This window comes from Orcinus orca, chromosome 8 (assembly GCF_937001465.1).
Source record: "Orcinus orca chromosome 8, mOrcOrc1.1, whole genome shotgun sequence".
Lineage (NCBI taxonomy): Eukaryota > Metazoa > Chordata > Mammalia > Artiodactyla > Delphinidae > Orcinus > Orcinus orca.
This window is the reverse complement of record NC_064566.1, coordinates 69297802-69305506: the sequence shown is the minus strand read 5'-3', so window position 1 is coordinate 69305506 and position 7705 is coordinate 69297802. Positions and strand designations below refer to the sequence as shown.

The window sequence follows — 7705 nt, the reverse complement described above, 5'->3', positions numbered from 1 at the left end:
GTGCTTCTCCCTCTGGGTTTTCTGAAGTGTGTCATACCTTTGATAGCGATGCTTGGAAGGGGTTAGGGGTGAGAGTGAGGGGGAAGCATGCCCCTTTGGCTCTGAGTCTTGTTGAAGTGTTTTCAATCCTCGGTATTGCCAAGACCACTAGGGGGAAGTGCTGGGAGGGCACCATGTTCCAGCTGGGGTAGCGGTGAGAGGCCAAGTGGGCAGGGGTAGCCTCCTTGGCACCGGTCACCTGCGTAGAACCCAGGCTGGTGAATCAAACTGCCTGAGAAGTAGCCACTGCTTCATTGCTCTCCACCAGCTCCATGACGGGGGCCGAAAGCCCGCTCCGGAGACAGGCCCATGCAGAATAGAATGAAACAAGAGGTCACATTTTCCCAGAGCCTCACTGTCAACACGTGGCCAGCGCCTAGCTAAAATTGGCAGCCGTGGCCACCCAAACCTCCCTCCAGCCCAAAGCAGAGAGACTGGCTTCTTGGAGATGGTTCAGTCACAGCCATGCCCCGGATCGTTCCCAAGCTGATGCTCCACAGGGACCCGTGGAGGACCCAGCCAAGGTCCCAGTGTCTTGGAGGGGGCTGCCAACGCCAGTTGCTCTTTTGAAGACCGGATACCTCTGTGTGGGTTGAGATCAAGGTTCTGGGGTTCACGGGATGCCAAATCACACATGCTTTCTGCCGTCTCATTATCAATCTTGTTTCTTATTAACCCAAACAAACGCTTTAGCCTTGACATCTGTGTTAGTCAGCACAAAAAATTATCCCCTCTTTGAGGTTTAAATTGATAGCATTTTCTGTGTTCCAGGCACTGAACCAAGCACTTTATGTGGATTATCTACTTCTCCCAGCCACCCTTCGCAGAAAGTGATGGGAAAGCACGGAGAGGTGTAGTAACTCACCAAGGGGCACACAGCGAGTGTGCTTAGAGACCAGATTAACTCCAAAATCTAAGAGCTTTAACCACACATCAGCATCTCTCTCCCGTGAGGGTTGCAAAAAGAACGATTATTTAAGTGTTCAAGTCTCTATTTCTTCCTGAATGAATTACAAGCTCCTTGAGGGAAGGGACCATTTCTTACCAAGGTGCTTCCATAATGTCTCCGTCATCTTGTATTGCTGTAAAAAATGCGACAGGCTGGGTGGTTTAAATAACGGGCATTTATTTCTCAGGCTGGAGGTTGGAGATCAGGGTGGTGCCAGCCTGGTCAGGTCCTTGTTGAGGGCCCTCTTCCTGGTCATGTCCTCACATGGCTTTCCTTGGGGAGTGCATGCAGAGAGAGACCGTTTCCCCCTCTTATAAGGGCACAGATCCCATCCATAAGGGATGAGACCTAATCATGACATAATCATCTCCCAAGGGCCCTACCTCCTAATACCATCATGTTGGGGGTTAGGATTTCTACATAAAAATTGGGAAGGGGATGCAGACATTCAGTCCATAATACATAGTATTCATTGGTGCATTGGGGAAACATTTATCAAGGACCTATTATGTCCTAGGGACTGTGCTAAGCATTTGCCAAAGCAAAGATAAAAAAATCATCAGGTCTGTTCTTCGGAAGCTAACAGTCCTATGAGGGTAATACCCAGGGAAGTCGATGAGTTATTACAAAATAACCAAGTCTACTTGGCATGACATATGCCATGCTAGTATATCTGAGCAGTTTTTTATAGACTATTAACATATTTTACCTTAGATGCAATAAACCAGAGTGTTATTATCAGATAAAATCCTTAAGTTAGTCCAGTGGTGGGTGTAGCATAATCAGGAATATATATTTGGTCTTTATTTCCAGTTCCTGACACAGAGCTCCTAAATCCTTTTGGAATTTCCTGAGTGATAAGGATGCTAGGATATTTTTTGTTCTAATGAGGTACTCTTGGTGGGGCCCCCAGATAGCTTCAGGATGGGGGCATGTTGCCAGAAAGATCAAATCTTGATTAGAAGCCTGTAAATTTCAGCCTCATTCCCCAGCCTCCGGGGAGGGGAGAGGGGCTAGAGATTGAGTCAATAACCCATCATGCCTACATGATGAATCATCCAGGAAAGAAAAAAAACCCTAAATAACAGGAATTGGAGAGCTTCTGGTTCAGGGAACAGATAGAGGTACTGGGAGGATGGCATCCCCAGAGAGGACAGGAAAGCTACGTGCACTGCCCTTCACTTTCAGGCCCTCTTCATCTCATCCCTTTGGCTGTTCCTGAGTTCTAGCCTTTATAATAAGTTGATAATATAGCAAATGAACGGTCTTCCTGAGTTCTGTGAGCCGTTTTAGCAAAGTATCAAACCTGAGGGGGTGGTGGTGGGAACTCCCAACTTCTAGCTGGTCTGTCAGAAGTACAGATGCCTCAGGACTTGTGACTGGCGTCTGAAGTGAGGGCAGTCTTGTGCAACTGAACCCTTTAACTTGTGGGATCTGATGCTAACTCCAGGTTGGTAGTGTCAGAATTTAATTTACTGGTAGGACACCCAGGTGGTGCCTGGAGAATCAGAATTGGTTGTTGGTGTTGGAAAGCACCTCAGTGGCTTTCCAACACCAACATAAATTTGTTCATCGGTAAACGCGATGAACATCAGAAGACACAAACTTTTCTGTCAAAAGTGGGTAGCCAACTCGAAAGCACATACAATTTTATTTTTTAAAAAAATAAATAAATTTATTTATTTATTTTTGGCTGTGTTGGGTCTTCGTTGCTGCGCGTGGGCTTTCTCTAGTTGTGGCGAGCAGGGGCTACTCTTCGTTGCGGTGTGCGGGCTTCTCACTGCAGTGGCTTCTCTTTGTTGCGGAGCATGGGCTCTAGGCGTGCAGGCTTCAGTAGTTGTGGCACGCGGGTTCAATAGTTTTGGCTTTCGGGCTCTAGAGCTCAGGCTCAGTAGTCGTGGTGCACGGGCTTAGTTGCTCTGTGGCATGTGGGATCTTCCTGGACCAGGGATCAAACCCATGTCGCCTGCATTGGCAGGCGGATTCTCAACCACTGCGCCACCAGGGAAGTCCCACAATTTCATTTTTTATGAATTGTATTAAGATCAAAATAAGAGATGGGTGTTCAGACATTTTACCTTGTGTAACCTCGTGTCCAGATTCTTAAAATGCCCTCCTAACTCATCTCCCTGCTTCCACTCTTGTCCTGCTCTAATCTTTCTTCACTGAGCAGCCCGGGGATATTTTTGTTTTGTTTTTTTGTTTTTTTTTTGGCGGTACGCAGGCCTCTCACTGCTGTGGCCTCTCCCGTTGCGGAGCACAGGCTCCGGACGCGCAGGCTCAGTGGCCATGGCTCACGGGCCCAGCCGCTCTGTGGCATGTGGGATCTTCCTGGACCGGGGCACGAACCCGTGTCCCCTGCATCGGCAGGTGGACTCTCAACCACTGTGCCACCAGGGAAGCCCCCGGGGATATTTTTAAAACAATAAATCAGACCATGTCACTTGATGTGCAAACTCCTCATCAATGACTTGCAGTTCTTTTTAGATTAAAACACAGATTTCCTACCACGGGCTGCAGTGACCTGCATGATCTACCTCCTAACTCTACAAACTCATATGATGATGATGATTGATAGACAGATAGCACTTGTTGAGCATCTACTATGTACTCTACACTCCTTGTCTCACTGAATCATTTCGACAGCCCTAGCTCCCCTGCTCTGAAATTTACAAAGCAGCCACACTCTGCTCCTTTCTATTCCAAATACCCACAGAGCCCTGTCCCACCTCTGGACCTCAGCATTTTCTCTTGGTCCCAGAGGCTCTTGTTCCAGTTCTCATGGCTGGCTCATGTGCATCCAATCAGGAGTCTGTGCAAACGTCACCTCTTCAGAGAGACCGTCCTTGACTTAATCTAAGCAGCTCCCTCCCATTGTGAAATCCTTTCCTGTGATGACTTCTTGCTGATGAGGACTTATTGGAGCCTGCCATGGCTACGTTTATTTCTTTTCTTGTGTTCATTTGTTTTTCCACCTAGAACATTTTTTTTTTCTCTAACAGCTCTTGATTTTAATACAGTTACTGGTTTTTCAACATAATGAATACATTTAAAAATTCATAGCAAAATCCATACACCTGTGGTCAATTAATGACGACAATGGAGGCAATAATATATTAATACAATGGAGAAAGGACAGTCTCCTCAACAAGTGGTGGTGGGAAAACTGGACAGCCATATGAAAATCAATATGAACACTCCGTCACACCATACACAAAAAAACTTCAAAATAGCTTAAATACCCAAGTATAAGACATGACACCACAAAACTCCCAGAAAATAACATAGGCAAAACACTCTCAGACATAAACTGTAGCAAAATGTTTTCTTAGATTAGTGTCCCAAGGCAAAAGAGATATATAAGCAAAAATGAACAAATGGGACCTGACCTAAAAAAACTTAAAAGCTTTTGCACTGCAAAGGAAACCACAAACAAAACGAAAAGGCAACCTAGGGAATGGGAGAAAATATCCGCCAATGATGTGACCCACAAGGGGCTAATATCCAAAATATACAAACAGCTCATACAACTCAATAAAACAAACAACCCAATCAAAAAATGGGCAGAAGACCCAAACAGACACCCCTCCAAAGATGACACACAGATGGCCAACAGGCACCTGGAAAGATCCTCAACATCAATAACCATTAGAGAAATGCAAATCAAAACCATCACGAGATATCACCCCACACCAGTCAAAATGGCCACCATCAAAAAGTCCACAAACAATAAATCTGGACAGGGTGTGGGGAAAAGGGAACCCTCCCACACTGCTGGTGGGGATGTAAACTGGTGCAGCCCTCATGGAAAACTGCATGGAGATCCCCCCAAAAAACAAAATTAGAGCCACCACACCCAGCAATTCCACCCCTTGGCATACATCCCCAAAAGATGAAAACTTTAATTCAAAAAGATACATGCACCCCAATGTTCATAGCAGCACCATCCACAAGAACCAAGACACTGAAGCAGCCCAAGGGCCCATCAGCAGATGACTGGCTTAGGAAGATGTGGCACATTTACATACAATGGAATATGTATTAGTCACAAAAAAGAACTAAATATTGCCATGTGCAGCAACATGGATGGACCCAGAGAATATCACACTAAGTGAAATAAGTCAAACAGAAAAAGACAATTAAAGATTTCACTTATATGTGGAATCCAAAAAAATAATACAAATGAATCTACACAAAAAACAGAAGAACTCACAGACAAAGAAAACAAACTTATGGTTACCAAAGGGGAAAGGGAGGGGTGGTGGGATAAATTAGGAGTATGAGATTAACAGATACAAACTACTATACATAAAACAGATAAGCAACAAGGATTTACTATATAGTACAGGGAACTATATTCAGTATCTTATAATAACCTATAATGGAAAATAATCTGAAAAAAAATATATAACTGAATCTCTTTGCTGTACACCTGAAACTAACACAATATTGTAAATTAACTATATTTCAGTAAAAAAAAATATATATATATTTAATGAACAATACTATGACGCACCATACTTACCCCACCTCACTGTCTTGTTCTTCTCAGAGCATAGCAAGCCACTGCTGTTTATACACAGAAGATAGCCATTCTGAAGGTACTAGAGAATCTTGTTCGTTAATTCTCGCGGAGGCCAAATCACTGATAATATACTGTAAACTTAAATGTCTGAATACTGACACAAATGGTTTTCTTGCTCAGTTTCAAGGAAGGTCATACCTTCAAAATCTTTTCTCCTCTTAGAAAACCAGACATCTGTTTCAGTCAAAAGCTGTTTTAAAGATCCATTCCAAGAATGCACAAGTTGAAGGAACATCCACTTTTTTTTTTTGCGGTACGCGGGCCTCTCACTGCTGTGGCCTCTCCTGTTGCCGAGCACAGGCTCCGGATGCGCAGCCTCAGCGGCCATGGCTCACGGGCACAGCCGCTCCGCGGCATGTGGGATCTTCCCGGACCAGGGCAGGAACCCGTGTCCCCTGCATCGGCAGGCAGACTCTCAACCACTGCGCCACCATGGAAGCCCAGGAACATCCACTTTTTAAGGGCTGTGTATACATCCATCTCCACTTGCATCACAAATAAATTAGATGAACCAATGAGTTGTTTCATGACATTTATACTGAGTTCTTTAAAAAGTTCAACATTCTGGTGAGTCATCAAATTGTTTAGAAGTCATTCAAGGCACTTTTTCTTTACAGAATCCAGTCCATAGGTCCCTGCCGATGTGTAATAGCCACATACGGGTTTTCACATTAATTGTTTCCTTCATTGTCTCACCACACTGCTGTATTAAACCATCCAACTGTAGCATACGAGCTGCTGCCAAAATGGCAATAACTCGACTGGGCTTTATTAAGACATCATCTCGATACAATGACCCAAATGTCACCTGCAGTGCTTCTATATCAATATTCTGGTTTGGAGTCTCTAGTTCAATAATATTCATGCTGGACTCCTTCCATGAACCACTGAACATACTAGGAAAGTAGCCAGATTGACATAAATACATTTTGTGTAAGCTCCACTCTTCTAGAGCACAAATCTTAATGTCACTGTTTTCACCATTTAAAAATAATGTTTGATAAATATATTTGGATGTACTCTTCAGTGTTTTCCTCCGAGGGGTGTTGAGGAGTCGCTGCTGCCCGTCCCCTTCCTGCTCATCCTCGTCTGTCTCGGAACCGGGGTGACAGTAGCAGAAGGCCCCGCTGCTCCGCTTGCGCTTGCGGCTGCCCGGACAGTAACAGAAGCCGTGCGCGGCCGCGTCGCCACCAGTCTCCGGCCTCCGGGCCGAGCCCCCAGCCCCAGAACCCAGCTCCTGCTGGGCTCGGGCTCGCCCCTGGTGGCGCAGCACTCGGCTGCTCAGCGAGCGCATGGGTCACGGCTCGCAGGGACTTCAGAGAGCGCACCTCAGCGAGCCCGACGAAGGCGGTTTCCCGCCATGGCCCGGCCGCCACCGCCGGCCTCCACGTAGCCCGCGTGCCTACACCGCCACCTTCTCATGTGCAGCCCGGACCGTTGCAGAGGGCGCTGCTGCCTCCATCCTCCGCCCTGCTCCCCGCGTCTGCCTGCGCCGCGCGCCCGGACCGCAGGTGAACATTTTTTTTTGAATTTTAGTTTTTTTAATACAGCAGGTTCTTATTAGTTATCTATTTTATACATATTAGTGTATATATATGTCAACTCTATCTCCCAATTCATCCCACCCACCCCCCCCCCAGTGTTTTGCCACCTTGGTGCCCATATGTTTGTTCTCTACATCTGTATCTCTATTTCTGCCCTGCAAACTGGTTCATTTGTACCATTTTTCTAGATTCCACATGTATGCATTAATATACGATATTTGTTTTTCTTTCTGACTTACTTCACTCTGTATGACAGTCTCTACATCCATCCACGTCTCTACAAATGACCCAATTTCATTCCTTTTTATGGCTGAGTAATATTCCATTGTATATATGTACCACAACTTCTTTATCCATTCGTCTGTCGATGGGCATTTAGGTTGCTTCCATGACCTGGCTATTGTAAATAGTGCTGCAATGAACACTGGGGTGCGTGTGTCTTTGAATTATGGTTTTCTCAGGGTATATACCCAGTAGTGGGATTACTGGGTCATATGGTAATTCTATTTTTAGTTTTTTAAGGAACCTCCATACTGTTCTCCATAGTGGCTGTATCAATTTACATCCCACCAACAGTGCAAGAGGGTT

At 45.4% G+C, this 7705-nt stretch overlaps 1 pseudogene; it reads right to left on the bottom strand.

Annotated features, from left to right (window-relative positions):
* Window positions 1-1190: 1190 nt before the first annotated feature.
* Window positions 1191-6867, bottom strand: LOC101284246 (germ cell-less protein-like 1; annotated as a pseudogene).
* Window positions 6868-7705: the final 838 nt, after the last annotated feature.